Here is a 20,514-nt window from a genome sequence, read left to right as displayed (position 1 = left end):
AGGAGAGGGAAATATGAAGGCAAATAAAATAATAATTTTTTATTGTTTCCCAATTTTCAAGTCACGTTCAGGTTTTCTTTTTAAATTTGAAAAAGGGCATATTCTAAAGTTTTGACTTTAGAAGTAATTTTAAATTTTTCAAAAAATTTAAAATCAAATGTGCAGACATGAGTTTCTAGTGAAGGGGACTGTTTTTCAAACGAAGATTTCAGGTGTTTCCCAGAGGCTAGATATGCCTTATCATATACCGTTGGAATCGTGAGAATCCAAATTTTCCATTTCTGAAGTCAGTTTTTACACAGGTGCTTCCTAGTTTGAGCTATAGCCAGAAACGTGAATTTTGTGGCATCCTTAGTGGAATGGGTTAAAAATTGAAAATCCAGGTAGGGGATCAGTAAACTTGGTAAAAATGCAGTTGGAGTTCACGGTTCTCACATTCACTCAATTTAACCTAATTTTTGCCAAGCATTTCAATGGGTAAATCAGATATTGTGGTGACTCAGCAATGTTTCATCATTTCAACAGAGATATTGTGCAAAGTAGTAAAAAAAAAATGATGAAACAAAATCAGATCAAGATGGGATAAGGAAAGAAGAATTTTTCAGTTGCCAGAAGATTGATTTTCAGGTGGACACTTGTCATTCTGAAATCAGATCCGGGAGTTCATCTAGGCTATATCATTCTTTCTTTCTATCATTGTAACGGTTCCAGTTTTTGCACTGAGAAACCATTCTTCAGCATTTCTTCTTGTATTGAACAACATTTTAAGTTTTATGCAGATAGTTCTTTTTTGTTAGGTGATCTATGAGTTATATTCTATACATTTCATGTATTTGATTTCAAGGAAAACAAATAAAGTGCAACAGAAGTTTGAAGTTCAGTTTGAATCTTGTCTCCTGATTATGGCTCTGTTATTTCTTCTAATTTGTGATCAAAGAGCATGAATTAGGTTGCATTACATTTTGAAATGTATGTGGTTAAAATGTCTTGCTTATGGAACAAAGAACCATGTAATTGCTTGATATTTGTCACAGGGTTTGCAGATTTCATGATAGGATTTTCTGAGTATGAGATTCATTCTGTAGCAGATGTCTATTCACAAGGTGAAAGATAGATCAGGGATCTTGATGTAGAGATACGTCTGAGGTTTCCAGGAGATGTATGCTTATGATTCATTTAATTGCCCAATAGATAAGGCACTGGTCAGAGATAGGATCATTAAGTTCTGTTGCTCATACTTGGGTCTTGCTGATATCAACATATTAAATCACTTTTCCCTTTTATGTTGAAAGCTATTCAATGTTAACCCACACTTAGCTTGCCAGTTTCATGAGTTATGTTCTTAGCTATTTCATGTTTGTGATTCCTGGTTGAGTGTAGAAGAATTAGGGGTTTCATCTGTTTTTATAGATCCCGAATATGGTTATTGCACTGGTCACATAGTCAGATCTAAAGAGGTTCACCCGCCTAGGTTTTGCAGAGCCTGAAGTGCAGAAGGAGTACGGCCTTATAGTTGGCCTGGTGTCTGAATGAATGTGTTGATAATGGGAGTTAGCTGCCCCTAGATGCATCTTGTTCTCATCAGGGTAATTGGAAATGGGTAACGTTTTCAAACACCAACATATTCTATCTTGCTAATTGGCTTTTATTGTTTATCCTACATGTTATCTCCTTTCTTTTCTTTATTGGCTTGTTCAAGACTTGCTTTGTATGGCTATTTTACCCTTTCCCTAGCTTGGGTACTCTTGAGGAGTTAGTCCTTTAGGTTTACTTTCACTCACTTTATTTATCTTTCTCTGTCTATCTTTTCTTATCCACCAACTTGCTACTTCCTTATACCTTTCACCTTTCTTGACACTAGAATAAAACAATGTGATCTTGATCAAGAGCTAGTATCCTGCCAAGTGGTGAAAACTTGGAAACAAGTGCTACTTGAGACCCTTGCACTTATGTCTATCTCTATATCTCTTTGCACTCATACACCATTCATATTATTTTTCTTTGCTTCACCTATCTTGGAACTAGCTCTCGCATCTAGGCCTAGAGGGTATGAATTGTATAGCTATTAGAATTGTTGGTGTAAATAAGTATTTACTTATTATACTTAAGTTTACTTAGGTTAATGCATTAATTTATTATTTATTTAGTGAGACACTTAGTAGTTTGAGCACTCTTATGAGTTGTCATTTTGACAACATTGGAGTAAGCAACTCTAATTCAACACATGGTGTCTACAACACTGGAGTTTACATCATTAACTAAGTTGTCATTTAGACAACACAATTATTCGCACTCCCATTTTAGCACATGTTGTCTACAACATAATTTTGCATGCTACACCATTGTAGGCCTATCCTCTCATCATCATACTTACTCCTATGCTTAATGGAGGATAACTCATATCTGGTGGACATGTGCCTTGTTGTATGACTTATCATGTTGCTGACTTCTATGCATTCTAGAAGCATTCCAGAGGCCTTTATATATAGGTACTTCTAGTGTACTTTTAATCAATATTGAATGAATATATCGTCATTCTGATCATACACTTTTTGGTCTATTGTTGTGCTTGTGTTTGAGTTCCTTGGTCTTGGGTGAATTCTAACCTAAGGAAAATTATTACATGGTATCAGAGCTCAGGGAGATTCTCTACACATATCCATTCGAGACCATTGTTGCTTCAGCACATCAACCTAGATCTGTAGAATCCACAAAAATGGGAGCGTCTAGAGCCAAAACAGACCTTGCCATTGCATCCAAAATGTTGTTTCGATAAAAATTGGCTATAAATTTTCCTATGCTGGCCCAAAGTCAATCATGAGGAAATTTTTTTTTGTAAATTGGCACTCAAAGACTTGATTTGTAAACTGGGTATGGACATTTAATTTGATCTGTGCATTGTATTTTAAGATCTAAATTTTAATTATTCTCTATTTTTTCAAATTTGTGTGTATTTTCAAAATTTTTTTTTGCCTAGTCGGGCTAGAAGAGAATTTTTTTTGTAGAACTGTGCAGTGACACCACGACCCTGCAAGGAGGAATATTCATATTTATTTCTATAGAAAAATAGGCTACATATTATGGAAGCCAATTTAAATCCAACATCTAAATTGATGACATCAAACTTGCTCATTTTGATGAACACAATACATTTTGCGGTGAGCCCATAATCACCAATGCTCTGTTTGTATTTACCACTATGGAAGTTGATTTTTAAAACTTGCAAAGTGTTTTACACCCATGAAAGTGGGATTAAAAATTCCTCCTCACCTGCCACATTTTTTTTTGGCCATTACTATTCCAATTCTCTAATGATGAAAACTTTTGGCACTTTGACTCACCAACTGTAGGACACATGGTGTTTGTTGATTCACCTTGATAGTCTGCTGATAGAGTGACAAGCGTCTGCAGGTCCCCTACCCACACATCTTCTGGTCACTCCCACTAACACACACTATTGGTGCCTTGTACTACCACACGATAGACTAACAAGCTAACACATGGATACACCTGCCACATCGCAGCACAGTCAATAGTCCTCATCAGTGCCTACTATTTATACACGTTAGCTCCAGGTCAGCACCCTACCTTAGTGCCAGCTCAGATTCGTACCTGAACATGTTGATTTTGTTTGTACATCCTATACAAATTTGTACCATGCTAACATCATGTTGACATCATCATAGGGCCCAGGTACACAAACATCATCAGTTCATCAACCTAAATTTGATGGTTGTCTGACCGTCATTCCAGGGTAAATTTGAACTGCTATGACAGCTATATGACCATCAAATTTAACCCCATCTTTTGCTGATACAACCCCTCTCCAAATTGATTTTTGGTTTTGTAGTCCAACTTTGGGAGGCCTTATCTCAGTCATCTAGACTCCAAATCAGGTGTGATTTTTTTGATTTTGGCTAGACTTTCCTTAAATTTTTAGTGGTGTAGCTCTTTTTTGGTTTTGGTACATGGATTTGTTAGAAATTACATCTTTGGGTGATTGTACCTATCTAATCCTACATTTTAAAACTTCAAATGCTCCGTATGGGCTCATCTAGACATGAAAATATGTTTCATTTTTTTGAAAGTGCATTATTTTTCATCTACTTTCTAGATCTACAATTAGATTATAGGTTTGTATGGACAAGAGTGTCACTTTTAGAATTAGGTCCTTTTCTACATTGTAATGCTTTGATATATCTTTAGAATTGTTATATATATAAGATACATTATAATGTTCTAGTTTTGAACTCCATAAGGAGGTTGTAAAAGGAAAAAGTCCACTAAGGCCAAAATTAGCAAGTGGCCATTGTAATCGCACTACATATAAAGTGCCAAAAGCATCTTTTTTGGGAGGTTTTCTTGATTGAGTGAAAAGGGGGGGTGTTCTTAGTATTGTGTTCCTTTTTTTCTGCTATTTTATTCTTTCATTTTTTGCATCATGGGAAATTTTAAGTTTCCAAAATTAATGCCACATAACTATGCTACATGGTCCATTAAAATGTGGTGTCATTTAATGCATAAAGGAGTTTCTCAATATGTATATGGTACCCTTCCTAAACCAATAGGTGATCAAGTATCTACTAGTGAAATCATTGATTGGCACACAATGAATAGGAAAGTCCTAGGTGATTTTTTTGGGGGTAGAAGACAAGATCATATATCAGATTCAGAAGTCTCGTACATCCAAGGAAGCTTGGGATACCCTCCAAAACCTATTGGTAAAGTCTCTGAGGAAGATGTTTTCAAAATTGAAGACGAGCTTGTCTCCTTAGATCCAAAGGCATTTGATTCCATATAGGATTTTATCATAAAGGTGAATGAATTAAGAACAAAACTAGATGATTGTGGGAGTCCTATTAAAGATGATAGGTTAATCTATCTCATTCATAATAAGCTGCCATCTAAGTACTCCACATTTGTTTCTATTTATAACACCTCAAAGACTACATTAGGGTCTACCTATTAGAAAGTCTCTTTTGATCATTATGCTGAACTGTTGGATAAAGAAGAAAAGAAGTTAAAATCAATGAGGATTCTCAATTTGCCAAAGTCTAAGGCATTGGTAGAAAATAATGAGGGTTCTCAAACTTCAGCTGGTCAATCTTCAAATAAAGGAAAGGACAAGAATAAGAAATGGAAGACTAACAAATCAGAGGATGTAGAAAAGACAACACCACAATCAAATCAACAAGGCAAGTCTTCTTCAAATTCAAACAAGAAGGGGGACAATAATAAGGGCAAGAAAAATTGTGCTTATTGTAAGAAATTGGGTCATGAAGAAAATGAGTGTTATCATAAAAAGATTGATGAGTTGATGACCATCATGAAGAAACATAATGTTTCATTGCCTAAAGCTTATAAGGAGAAAGGATCTTCTTCAGATTCAAAGGGCAAAGGGTAAGCACTCATGACAAATTCAAGTTCTTCAATAGAATGGATTCTTGACTCAAGTGCCTCCTATCATATGGGTTCTTCAAAAGTGGATTTTTCTTCATTGAAGTAGCCTGAGGTACCACACATCTTTGTAGGAGATGATACAAAAATGAAAGTTGAAGGGAAAGGAAGTGTGGAGATGGAAAATGGAGAGATTTAAAGATGTTCTCTATGTTTCAAAACTAAGTTCTAATCTCCTCAAGTGCCTCCTATCATATGGGTTCTTTAAAAAAGGATTTTTTTTCATTGAAGTAGCCTAAGGTACCACACATCTTTGTAGGAGATGATACAAAAATGGAAGTTGAAGGGAAAGGAAATGTGGAAATGGAAAATAGAGAGTTCAAAGATGTTCTCTATGTTTCAAAGCTAAGTTCTAATCTCCTCTCAATTTACGAAATCACTCACCTTGGAGATGGTCATAAAGTTGAGTTCCTTCTTGACTCAGTAATGGTACACAATCTAAAAGATGATTCCTTGGTTGTAGTGGGGAAATTTAATCACAACAAAAGGTTGTATTCTTTCTCCCACTTTGTGCCCAAGTCTCCTTTACAAGCCTTGTTGAATCAATCCAATTCTCAAATCCAATTATGGCATGAGAAATTTGGTCATCTTGCCTTCTGCTATCTTCAGTAACTTTGCTCAAACAAAATGGTGAAAGGTCTACCTACAAACAATTTTTCTATAGGTGAATGTTCATCAAGTTCAGTGGATATGTATCTAGCGGAGAATTCTACTAAAGGGAAGTCTTCAAGAGCACCAGTTGTTCTTTAGATGGTTCACATGGTACTAGTAGGTCCTTTTGCAGTAACATCAATAAGCTAGGATCTCTACATACTTACTTTCATTGTTGACTTTTCATGTTACACTTGGGTCTATTTTCATTCATCACAAGAATGAAGTGCTGGATAAGTTTCTAGCCTTTAAGACTCATGTTGAACAAAAATCAAGGAAAGCCATCAAGGTTTTAAGAATGGACAATGAAAGCAGATATGTAAACAAAAGACTTAAATAATTTTTTAAACTTGAGGTTATTGATCTTCAGAATCCACTAGCATTTAGTCCACACAAGACAGATGTTGCAACATTGAGGATCCACACTTAAGTCTATGGAAAGTTGCATGATACAAGCCAAGTCTCTAGATCCTTCACTTGAAGTTGAAGCAATCAACAGTGCCAATCACATACTTAATAGGTCTTCTCATCTTGCCTTAGATAGAAAGACTCCTTTTGAGGCATGGTGTGGTAGAAAAGTAGTTGTGACACACTTCAAAATCTTTGGTTGTCCAACATAGGCAAACATATCTTCTAGGGGATGCAAGGCACCACCACCTATATACCTAAAATGTGGGCACACTTCTATGAGTCATTATATCCAAGATTGCTCAAAAATGAGGTCTCAAATGGTGACTCATAGCTCTTTATTCATCGAGTGCAAGGGTTTGTAATGGAGGCCCTTAGTTTGACCTAGTTTGTGCCCATGCAAATACACCATCAAACAAGAGATTCAAGGATCCAAAATATGCATGCAAATGAAAATGTAAACTAATCTAAATAATGAAAATGCAAAGCAATGCAAGAAAATAAACCTAATCTATGAAAGGAAATAACAATGCAATATTAATCTATGAAAACAAATATGGATCTAAGCTAGTATGCAAATGCAAGGATGGATCCTCATGATGGAAGCCATGGATGCATGAGAGAAGAAGACAAGAAGATAGAAGTTCTCTACAAAAAGCTTTAATGTCCAAACTCCTTCTTCAAAAATTGCTCTCCAAACATGCAGCATAACAATAGCATAATAATGGATGCCCAAAATGAGGAGAGGGCTCTCCCTTATAAAGAAAAATGTGGTGAAATTTTTTTCACAACCAATATGGGATAATAGTGTTTGATGCATGTGAAACAAAATTCCACCAATGAGAAAAGAGGAGAAGAATTAAATGAGGGAAGGAAAAAGGAATTTATTTAATTTCCTTTTTCACATGGGATTTATTTAATTAAAAGGGAGCAAGTTCTTTTAATTAAATAGGAAATATTTAATTAAAGTAAAAGAAGGGGTTTTTCTCTTAATTAATTAAATGTGGATGAATTTAATTAAAAGAGACATTTTCTTTTAATTAAATGGGGACTTATTTTATTTAATTAAAAGGGAGATTTTCTTTTAATTAAACAAGACTTAGGATAAAATGATCAACCTTAGAAATGAAATAATGGAATTTGATCAAGGAAATTGATTTAAATTGATTTAATAAAATATTGCAAACCATTGATTCAGGAAATTGATAAATTGATAAATTGAATAATGGGGGCCCATAGTCTAGGTGACCATTTTAGGGTGCGTACATTTGCCTCTTTTTTGACTAACGTGTGATCGATTTGGGAACACACGTAGTCAAAGAAAGAAATTGAAGTGTGAGATCGATTTGGGATCACCAAATAACCTAGATGTGTGGTCAATTCAGGAACACATTAGGACAAAGAATACAAATAAATTTTGACTTAAAAAAAAGTCAAGGATAAAATTGATAAAAATGAATCAAGGATTGAAGTTTGATAAGTACTACCCCCTTGTGATTGAAATCAAAATGAGATAGAGGAGAAACAACAAATTAATAAATTTGATCAAATCAAAAAAAAGATGAAGTTCTTGATGTAAGATGAAAGATATAAGAATCACAGAACCAAGGTAGATCATCAAGCATGGAATATTATGCCCCATACTTGAAGTTGAAGAAAATATCTAGGGTGAAAGCAAATGGAAGATAGAAGTTTGGAAGATATGAAAAGAAACAGAAAGAAGAAAAGTATTTTTTTCATAAGAAATAGAATGCTCCAAAATCAATTAACTACTTAAGATAGAAATTTCAATTAAGACCAGGAAAGAAGATAAGGAAATGAAGATCAAAACATGGCCACAGTTGATTAAAAGTCCACAAGAAAGATGAAGGGAGAACCCTCTCAAACTCATAATGGAACCTAAAAATGCAAACTAAAATGAAGTCTAATAATGCAAGCTATATGAAAATGCAAAGGTGTACTTGCAAAAGAGCAACTATAGAATAGGATTTTGTGTTCATCATTCATTAGAGAATGTAAAAGAACTTATTCTCATCATTGGGCCATTATTAACAAACATCAGAAAATCACACAATCATCACTAGTCACAAGTGAAACTATGAAAATATGAATGTGATTTATATTGGATCAGAATGTGGAAAGATTCTAACATAAGCATCAAAGACATAAAGGTCAAGATGATTGTGATGTTAGCTTATCCAATTTAATGTAGCAAAACCATACTCGCATCAAGGCATAGATGCCACAATGACCAGAAGAATAGTTGTACAAAAATCGTCAAGGATGATGCCTCAAATCTCCTAAGTGTTCCAAGGAGACAACAAGAGACACTCTAGAGTTTCAATACCACACCCATAAGAAGAAAACAAATAAAAACATGCCCCATGCCCCAAGTCCTGTAGCTATGCATCCCTGAGAGACTTATCAAACAAGGAAACTCAACAAAAATCAATAATAGTTAGTACACAAAGAAAAGGTCATGACATAAGTGAAGCATTAATTGTTTGTGTTAAAAAAATTTAAGTGTATTAATTGATGCTGAGTTTTGAGGATAAGGATCAAATGCTTACAATAAGGACATGATGAAATTGGGTAAGACCAAACTGATAAGTGTTGAAAAACACTTGATGTTAGGGGTTGTATTGAGAAATACAATTGTGGTGGTGTTGAAAAACACCATTTGTGCGGTGTACTAAAGACTAACACATCCAAGAGACCAAAGCTAACATAGTTATGCTCCCTAGACAAAGACCAATTCCAAACCAAGGCAACAAGGACAAGGCATGATGGAGAAAGGCTAAGTGTCAAGGATGCATGCTAAGAAACAGGGGTGCAAAGGCCTCAAGTAGTGCCCGTTTCTAGGTTTTCACCACTTGGATTTTATTATTATTTTTTTTCAGGATTTTTTATAATTTTTTTTTTGTATTTTCACTACCAAGGTGCTTATTTCTAGGTTTTTACCAAGGCACTTTTTTTTTTTTTTTTTTGAATTTTTGATTTTTAATTTTTTTTTGTATTTTTAGAATATATAATTTTTTTTGGAGATACATCAAAGTGCCTATTACTAGGTTTTCACTAAGATGATCATTTTTTAGGACATTTTTAAATTTTTAGAATTTTCACAATATATCATTTTTTTTGGATTTTTAAAATATATCATTTTTTTTGTATTTTTTTTGGATCAATAAATATGTACAAAGATGCCCCAAATAGAATGAGCATCATGGATATAACTTCTTCAGGTGCAAGACATTGACAGGATTGAGGAGCTACTCTCCCTCTACTGTAGATAGTAAATAGACACCAGAACCAAAAGTTGCTATATAATAATGTAACGTCCAAGCCAATTAGGTTCAAACTTACCGTTTTGATCTCCATTCTATTGATTCTTAGGATTCATATGTAGGACAAGATCTCCCACTTGAAATTCTTTAGGGTGAACCTTTTTGTTGAATGCTTTTGACATGTGCTTTTGATAGACTCTCATATGGTCAAATGATGCTTGACACTTTTCATCTAGAAGTTCTAACTCTTGAAGTCTCATAGTATAGTAGTCTTCATCTATACTAGACCTTTGAGGTAAACTCTAAGTGAAGGAATCTTAACCTCTAAAGGTAACACTGCTTCAACACCATATGTAAGGGCAAAAGGAGTAGCCCCAGTAGGAGTACGAAAACTTGTTCTATAGGCCCACAAAGCTAGATTTAGTTGTAAGTGCCAATCCCTAACATTCTTATGAAATATTCTATGCAAAATTTTAAGAATGGTTATTTGAGGCTTTTGCTTGACCATTTCCTTGTGGGAAATAAATAGAGGACCAATGTTGTTTTATCTTGGACTTCTTATAGAGTTGCTTAAGGTCCTTATTTGTAAATTGACCTTCATTGTTAGTGATAATCTCAGAAGGCACTCCATATCTATAGATAATATGATTCAAAATAAATAGAGAAGCTATCTTGCCCAAGGCAACAGAAAGTGGGATAGCTTCTACCCATTTAGTGAAATAATTAGTTGCATTGGTAATAAACTTGTGTCCACATGATGAGTTGGGATGAATCTTCCCAACAAGATCAAAGGCCCAGCGCTGAAATGACCAATGAGAAATAGAAGGAATGAGCTCCCTACCTAGAGAATGTATTAGGTTACCATGTTTTTGACACTTTTCACATGACTTTGCAAAAGCTACTACATCAGTCTGCATTGTGGGCCAATAGTACCCTGCCCTAAGCAACCTTCAGGCCATAGAAAGACCATTAGAATGTCCCCCATAGATACCCTCATGGATGTCAACTAACGCTTGATCAGATTCTTCCTTTTCTAAGCATCTAAGAAGTATTTCATCTAGACCCCTCCTTTACAAATCACTAGAGATAAGGGAATGGTGAGTGGTGTTTTGACTAAGGTTTCTTGGTTCAGATCGGTTAAAGGTTTTACGTATAATTCCATGACGAAGGTGTGAGTAAATTGCACCATAATAGGATGAATCATGACCAACAAGGGTACAAATAACATGACTTTGTTGAGAATCATAGATAGGGTGATGTAGCTCTTCCACCAGGAATTCAAATCTTGATTCATGCTGCTCTAATTGAAGAAGTTAAACAAGTGTAGCCATAGCATTAGCTACCTTATTTTTTTCTTGAGGGATTTGCTAAAATGAGATGAATATGAAGTAGAGTCTCAAGGAATCAACCATTTTCTTGTAAGGTACCAATTTCTCATTTTTTGTTAGACAATCATCATTGACTTGGTTGATTACTAGTTGTGAATCTCCATAGATGTGTAACTCTATAATTCTTCATTCTATTGCCATCTTAAGTCCATTTTTTAAAGCTTCATATTCAACAATGTTGTTTGTACATGGAAATAATAACTTGCAAGATTTAGGAATCATGTACCCATGTGGAGAAACAAACAACACACCAACTCCTGAATCATTTTGCATAAAGGACCCATCAAAGAACATCTTCCATGACTTTCAGTCATATACATGAGGTGCTCATCTAGGAAATCAACTTGAATAGGTGTATCATCTTGTAGTGGGAAATTAGCCAATTGATCTGCTATGGCTTGTCCTTTGATTGCTTTATGCTCAATGTACTCTATGTCAAACTCTAAAAGGATCATCATCCATTTAGCAAGTCTACTTGTGAGGGCAACCTTACTTAGTAAGTACTTGAGTGAATCTATTTTTGCTATGAGGTGTATAGTGTACACAAACATATAATGTCACAACTTTTAGGAAGCAAACACAATTGTGAGGCAAGCTTTCTCAATACTAGTGTAATTAACCTCATATGAAACAAGAGTACAACTAATGTAATATATTGCTCTTTCTTTCCCATGTTCATCAAGTTGAGCTAATAATGCCCACAAGGCAGATTCTATTGTTGAAATGTATAGGATAAGTGGTTTCCTTGGGATAGGAGGCATTAAAATAGGAAGATTCACCAAATATTTCTTGATTTGATCCATGCTCTTTTGACATTCGTCAATCCATATACATTTGACTCCTTTATGTAAGTTCTTCTTGAAAGGTTGAGCTCTATCTACCAACTGTGAAATAAACCTCCTTATAGATTGAAGATTCCCTTGAAGAATCCCTCATTTAACTAATGTTTTTAGGAGGTGGCATATCCATGATTGCTTGAACTTTTTCAGGGTCTACCTCTATCCATTTTGCTGAAATAATGAATCCTAGTAATTTTCTAGAGGTGACTCCAAATGCACACTTTTTAGGATTTAACCTAAGTTGAAACTATTCCATGTGATCTAGAATGACTTCTAAATAATTTAAGCGTGTATCTCTTTTCTTAGACTTGGCCAAGGTGTCATCCACATAATCTTCCATATTTTTATGCCTCATATCATGAAATATAGTTGTCATAGCTTGTTGATAGGTAACTCCTACATTTTTTAATCCAAAAGGCATAACATTCCAACAATAGGTGCCCCATGTGCAAGTAAATGTAGTCTTTTCTTGGTCTTCAAGAGCTATCTTAATCTGATTATATCTAGAAAAACCATTCATTAAGGAATAAATCTCATAACTCGTAGTCATATCCACTATCATGTCTATATTAGGAAGTGGAAAATCATCCTTTGGACATGCTTTATTAACATTTCTAAAATTTGTGCAAACTTGAATGATTTTGTCATGTTTTGAAATTGGTACAATGTTTGATATCCATTTGGCATAGTCAGTAGCTCTTATGAATTTTGCACCAAGGATTTTCTCTAATTCTGCCTTGACTAAGAGAGCTATGTGAGGATGCATTTTTCTCAATTTCTACTTAACTGGTTTAACACTTGGAGCTATGGATAAGTGATGCATAATAAGATTAGTGTCCAACTTTGGCATATCTGAATAAGTCCATGCAAAATTAATCTTCTTTTCTTGTAAGAACTTAGTATAGGCTTCTTGTTCTTATGATGACAAAGACTAAGTCAAATGTACCATTTGCAAAGCTTCATCTGTACCCAAATTGACTGCTTGTGTTGGTTCAATAAGCACTGAAGATCTATCTTGAAAATAACTAGGAAGATGATCAAGTACCTCATTCTTAGGTGCCTCTAAGAGGTTTTCACCCTTAGATACATCCTTTCTTTTTACTTTTTTTGGTTCTGACACTACCACATAGTGGTTTTTGCCATTAGAATTCCTATTCTTTTCTCTTTATTTTGTGACTAAAGTACTTAATATCTGGCTCTATCATACTAGTAGCTGGTTCACTGGTGGAAGAGACTATAGGTTCAATGGCATTCAAATAACAGGGTATTTCATAGTAATTTTGAAATGTTAAGAGCTCAGGTTCTTGATTGCATTGGGACTAATCAATTAGGTCAAGATGAACAAGGGATAAATCAATAATGGGTTCAAGGTTGTGAATATGAATGATATCTCTAGTGATTGAAGATTCAAAGTTTGTCAAGTAACTTCTTAATCTACCCAAATCAAGATTCATCCTCACAAGTGAAGGATCATCCACTAAGGCAACATGCAAGTTCAAATCCTTTAGTCCTACGCATGACTCATTGACTAACTCAGATTGAGAACTATATGTATGAACAACATCAACATCCATATCAACTATGGAAGGTTCTGAGAAAGAGTCCCATTCACACTAATTATAATCCATTTTTGAGTCTTGACTAGGATGCTTACACCATGAATGCTTGGGATGTCTAGATGTGGAAGCTTTAATATCATCAAGAGTCACACTCTCTTGTTCTAAATTGGCAACTGTCTCATGCGATACTAGATTATTTGAATCTCCCCAAAGGAGATTAGTAGAAGGGACCCAATATTCACACATATCTTGTTGATATTCGAAATTAGGTATGTACTCTTGTTCTTCTTCACTATCTGACTTATCAAGGATAGGACCAACATTATTGTGATTTTCATATCCTAGGCCAACCAGCTACTTAGACTTGCATCCAAAAAGACCATGATCAAGGGGTTCAGCTCTAGCATCTAATCTATTACTAAGAGGGCCATGTCTAGGATAGCCCATCTTCTTGACAAAAGTATACCCTCATCCATAAGCTTGAGGCAAGGGAGTGAAGTTCTCATTATGCATATACTTCTCTTCTCTATAAATCCAATCTCTAACAGCCACATCTTCTTTCTCATCTTGAATAGGCACTAACAACTATACAAATGTGTCAAATAATGTCATAGCTAAAGAGGAATGTTTCAACTCTTGCGAATTTTTACCATAAGACCTAGGTGAAGTTGGTAATGCCATGAGGGATTTGGGTTGATATCCCCCCATGCCAAGGTCTATGGATTTGAACTTGTCTTTGCAATTAACTAAAACTGCGTTAAAATCATTTTCTTCTCTATTGAGGGGAACATGAATATTTGCTGAAATTGAGTTAATAGACAAAGTGTTATCCACATGAATACAAATCTCTGTTCCATTGTATGGAAACTTATCACACTGATGATAGGTAGATGGTACTACTTGCATATCATGAATCCATGGTCTACCAAGTAAAATGTTGTATGCAAGGGTTCCAATGACAACTATTTGGAATAAAAAATCTTTTTTAATAGGGCCAATCCTAATAGGAACGACAACCAACCCATTGAAACTTCTCTCTACCTCATCATAGGCTTTGATAGTAATCTTTCTTCTAGTATCAATAACATCTTTAGAATAACCTAATGTCTTTAAAAGACTCAAAGAACAAATATTAAGCCTGGCACCCCCATTTATCAACATACGCCTAACATGGGTCCTATAGATCATGACCTCAATATGAAGAGCAAGGTTGTGCGGATGGCTCAAAGATTTATCATCTTCCTCTAAAAAGGAAATGTAATGAGGACTAGCAATATGATTAACCATGTTATGGAATTTATTGACATCTAAATTATTGGGGACATTCGCCATGCACAAAGCATCCTCAAGGACTTGTTTGTGTCTTAGAGACAACTCTAAAAGCTCAAAGATTGAAATCTAAGCAGGGGTATCAACACATGCCTAACATGGGTCCTATAGATCATGACCTCAATATGAAGATCAAGGTTGTGCAGATGGCTCAAAGATTTATCATATTCCTCTTGAAAAGGAAAGGTAAGGCTAGCAATATGATTAACCATGTTATGGAATTGATCGATGTCTAAATTATTGGGGACATTCACCATGCACAAAGCATCCTCAAGGACTTGTTTGTGTCTTAGAGACAACCCTAAAAGCTCAAAGATTGAAATCTAAGCAGGGGTTCTTTGCAATTGATCAATAAGATTATAATTCAACTTAGGATTAACTACTGGTTTTGAAGGAATATTCTTAGATTGCACTTGTTTTGGCTTACTTGGTTGACTTGAGCTAGGTCCTTTGATGAAAAGGGGACCTTGACTCCATGTAACAACATTGAGAATTTGGGAAGACACCTGCTTAGGTTTACTTGACTGGTGTAAATTGGGTCCTCTAATGATAAGGGGACCTTGAGATGACTCTCTAGAGTGAGCACCCTTTAGCACCAAAATAGGTTTTTCACCAAGGATAGGAGAGCTCAAGTTTAAATCGTAACCATTGGGATCTTTATCTTCCATCATGTTGACACTTTCTTCTACAACCTCAAGCATATTGACAACATTTACCACATTTGTAGAAGTGTAATTGATTATAGCCTTGCCATTCTTAGGTTGGGAAGCTTCTCCTTTCTCATACTTAGTAAAAGGCTCTTTGAATGCTGTGTGATCAACATTGGTATTTAATCCATCTATTTCAAGTTTTCCATTCTAAATAAGATCTTGAACAATATGCTTACATCTCCCATAGTTTTCAATATTGTGTCCAATGCTATTGTGAAGCTTGCAATAGGCCTTCTCGTTCCACCACCATGCCTTGACTTTAGGTATGTGGAATTTTGTAACATCATAAGGGTGCAAAAGATTACAAGCAAGGAGCTTCATGAATATCTCTTCATATGACTCACCCAATTCTGTAAAGTTACATTTCTCTCCTTTAGGCCTTTCTTGATATCTTGGCTTGTTACTTTGTTGATTAACACTAGCCAAATGGAGAACATCTTGGACTTTAGGCTTTGAGGAATCCACAACTCCATCATTAACCACTTGTTTGTTCTTATTCCAATATGTGTTCTTTCCTTTATCCTTGTTTTTGTTGCTATTTTGACCATTTTTGTTGTTGTTTCTATTTTTTGTCAAAATACCTTGCTCTCTCAAAACATCCTCAATTCTAAATGTAGCTTCAACCATGGTATGAAAGGACTTAAAAACCATCTTCTTAACTTCTTACTTCATCTTAGGGATCATGTTACTAATGAGGATTTCAATCTTTTCTTCCTCAAGAATAGTCCTAGAATAGCGAGAGCACTATCATCTCCATCATTGCAAGAAAGTAACAAAGGATTCTCCTTGATTTTGATTTGTGTGACATAAGTCCAATAGTGAGACATATCATGAAAGATTGTATGAAAAGTGTTGGAGAAATCTTTGAATTAAATTAGGGAACATCTTAATAGGAGGAGTTATATTGGTAAACCATTCCATGGCTTGACCCTTAAGACTCCTTGGAAATAATCTCATAAGATATGAGTCCTCATGATGAAACTCAAAACTTGTAGTATAGAACTGATACACATGATCATTCAGATCCCCATTTCCATCATATTTGTCATATTGGGGGATTTCAACTTTTCTAGGAAAATCTTTCATGTCAACACTCTTATCAAAAGGATTAGGACAAATTGAGTCAAGTGAAAAAAAACTCTTGGGTGTTGGTATTTGCTTCAGTTATTTCTTTAATTGGTCAATTTATTCTTTCATAGAAGGATCATGCTTTTAAATCTTTTTTTCCACATCAAAGTTGTAGGGGACCTTAGCACCCTTGTTGATTAAATGTTGAAAGAATGCATCTTTGTTTTGGTCCATATATGCTTCCATACATTGCTGAAAATGTAAATTTGGTTGCATAGCCATGAAATCACAAGAATTATAGTCAAAGTTTGAGCTACGACCTCCATATCATGAACCATGATGATCTTTTTGTGAAGGTGGTCTTGAAACTCTAGGAGGTGGTGGTCTCCTATAATAATCATGTCTTGAAGCTCACCTTCCTCTAGGGCTAGGAGATTGTGAAGATGTTCTGGAGTATCTTCCACTTCGTGGAGTCTTAGGAGGGGTGGATGGAGGAGAGTTGTTTCCACCACCAATGTGCATATTGTTGAATTGATTTTCAAGTTGCGAAGTCATGAGAAATTCTTGTGATTCTTGATGAAATTTCCTTTCCATCTCAATAATAACTTTCCTTTCTTCCTCTATGCACTTAAATTGTTCTTCCTTCTTAGCTTGTTCCTCTAGAAGGGCTTTTCTTTCACACTCAATTTCTTTGAGTCTTCCACTTGTATAACCTAAAGGTGTCATGAGTGGTGTACACAGTCTTGACTATCTAAATTGGTTACCAGTAAATGTTGCATTCACGTGAGTGCTAGAAGGCTCACTAATTTGATCATCATGTTGGGCTTCCTCTTCTTGATAGGCATAATGTTTACTTTTCTCATCCCTTTGATGTACATCCAAATACCTATCCTCAATAAGGGGTGAGGTTGGTCTACTTCCAAAAGTGGGATCACCACTCAAAAGGTCAACATAATACTCACTACTTTGATTCTTCTTGTGTTGAGCTCTTATAAAACTCATATCCATATTTGAATGAGGTGATGCTAAGGGTGTATTCAACTCAATAAGGTCACCACTAGGGTCAAAAAAAGCTTCTAGAATACCCTCAAGCAATTGAAGAGACATAGGTTCTTTTCCCTTATGATTTTGATGGGTTTGAACTAAAGGTAATTATTTAAAGACAACTTGAGGTTTCTTTCCTTGATCTACTTGATATCTTGTTGTAACTAGCATGAAAGAAAAAACACTAGTTGATTAGGATAACCCTAAGAAGCATTGATATGAAACTAGGGTAGTAAAAGTACTCACTTGTCTAAGAAAGAGATGATAATATAAAATATTACAATAAGCGTAAACCAACACTGCCATAGAGGTGCCCACAACTTTGGGTGAATATCCTAGCACATATGGACCAGGAGGATGATTTACCCAAATTTTAATTAATTAAAATTGATTTTTTGATGAAAGTGGACGGACAAGAGATTACTAAGACTCTCCAAGCATAATATTAAAGGATTCAAAGGTATATCTTTCTCAACAAGGACGGTCTCTAACTCACCAACTCCAAACAAGGTCTCTTGTGAAATGAATGATTACTAACTCAAGGGGTCAAAGGACAATAACCCAAGGTGCAAAAAAGATTCTAAAAATGGATTAAATAGCCTAATCTAAATTGGATCAACCTAGGGAAATTGCAAATAATAGGACAGCAAAGCAATTTGATCATAAAGTCTTGATTTAGGAACTAATATTTTGTTCATTGTAAATGTCCAACTAGATGTATCGATATATTTTTAATCATGAACCAAGCACCCAAGACAACAATTAGGGATTTCAAGAAAATGTCTTCAAACAATAAGCAAGGGACAAAGAAACCTTGCACATGAACACGAATAATGTCTAGTAGCAATCTAATCCCTAGAACCACTACTATGTATGTTCTCAAATTTTTTTCCAATCACACACATAGTCCTAGAAAAGAAAATTTGGTAGCACTATGGTTCTTAGTAATGTTCAATTGTGCAGCTTTTGCAATCTAGAGTGAGTGAAATCCAATTCTGGTGCACCAAGGTGTTGACATATTTCAAGAATTTAATCAATCGAAGATACTAAGGAGATCTGATGGCCCGAAAAAAGACTACACCCATGAGGATTTTCTCCACAAGGACATTTATATAGTGGGTACTACTACTATGTTAAAAATGGCTATTACCGCTTGAGGTACTATCCACATGGTTGACCCAATAAAGGGAATGTCCACTATGGTTTAACCCTCTCTAATTAAGGAAGACTCATAAAGTTGTACCACATGGGGGCTTGGTTTGGATTCAAAGGTTTCAAATTTTTGATGTGCCCAAAAAGGAACATGGCATACTCCTTTAGCCTCTTGACCTTACTCAAACATAGCAACCAAGATTATTTGACATGCTAATTTGAAATCACCTCACCAACTTTTTGGAAAATCTAACAACAAATACCACTAATCTCAAAAGAGAAAGTACTAATCGATGTTGAGGAAAAATCCAAATAGAATAGTGAGATAATAATAAATATCCTTCCCTACCTATAAGGGGATCCATCATCAAGAGGAGCTTTGCATGTAAAGCAAGTGAATAAAGCTCAGTCTCTCGATTATTTCATTTCTAAGGTTGATTATTTTATCCTAAGTCTTGTTTAATTAAAATAAAATCTCCCTTTTAATTAAATAAAATAAGTCCCCATTTAATTAAAAGAAAACCTCTCTTTTAATTAAATTCATCCACATTTAATTAATTAAGAGAAAAATCCCTCTTTTACTTTAATTAAATATTTCCTATTTAATTAAAAGAACTTGCTCCCTTTTAATTAAATAAATCCTACCTGAAAAAGGAAATGAAATAAATAAAAATTAAATAAATTCATTTTTCCTTCCCTCATTTAATTTTTCTCCTCTTTTCTCATTGGTGGAATTTTGTCTCACATGGATCAAACTCTATCCCATAATGGCCCAATGATGAAAATAAGTTCTTTTACATTCTCTAATTAATGATGAACACAAAATCCTATGTTACAGTTGCTCTTTTGCAAGTACATCATTACATTTTCATGTAGCTTGCATTATCAGACTTCATGTTAGTTTGCAATTTTAGGCTACATTATGAGTTTGAGAGGGTTTTCCCTTCATCTTTCTTGTAGACTTTTAATCAAATGTCTATTTCTTACAAATTTTTTTCTTTTCTTCTTTTTGTTTCTTTCAATATCTTCCAAATTTCTATCTTCCATTTGCTTTTACCCCACTTCTTTTCTTCTAAATAACCTTTGGGGCATAATATTTCATGCTCGATGATCTACCTTGGTTCTATGATTCTTATATCTTTCATCTTACATCAAGAACTTTATCTTTTGTTTAATTTGATCAAATTTATCAATTTATTGTTTCTCCTCTATCTCATTTCAATTTTGATCACGAGGGGGCAGTACCTATTAACTTCAATCCTTGATTTAGTTTTATCAATTTTATTCTCGACTTTTTTAAGTCAAAATTTATTTGTATTCTTTGTCCTGATGTGTTCCCAAATTGACCACACATTTGGGTTATTATGTGATCTCAAATTGATCTCACACTTCAATTTCTTTCTTTGACTACATGTGTTCCCAAATCGATCACACATTAGTCAAAAAGGGGCAAATGTATGCACCCTAAAATGGTCACCTAGACTATGGGCCCCCATTATTCAATTTATCAATTTCCTGAATCAATGGTTTGCAATATTTTATAAAATCAATTTAAATCAATTTCTTTGATCAAATTCGATTATTTCATTTCTAAGGTTGATCATTTTATCCTAAGTCTTGTTTAA

Source organism: Cupressus sempervirens, chromosome 4, assembly GCF_028749045.1.
Source record: "Cupressus sempervirens isolate cs-2001-9-10 chromosome 4, ASM2874904v1, whole genome shotgun sequence".
Classification (NCBI taxonomy): Eukaryota; Viridiplantae; Streptophyta; class Pinopsida; order Cupressales; family Cupressaceae; genus Cupressus; species Cupressus sempervirens.
This window is presented reverse-complemented; position numbering follows the sequence as displayed.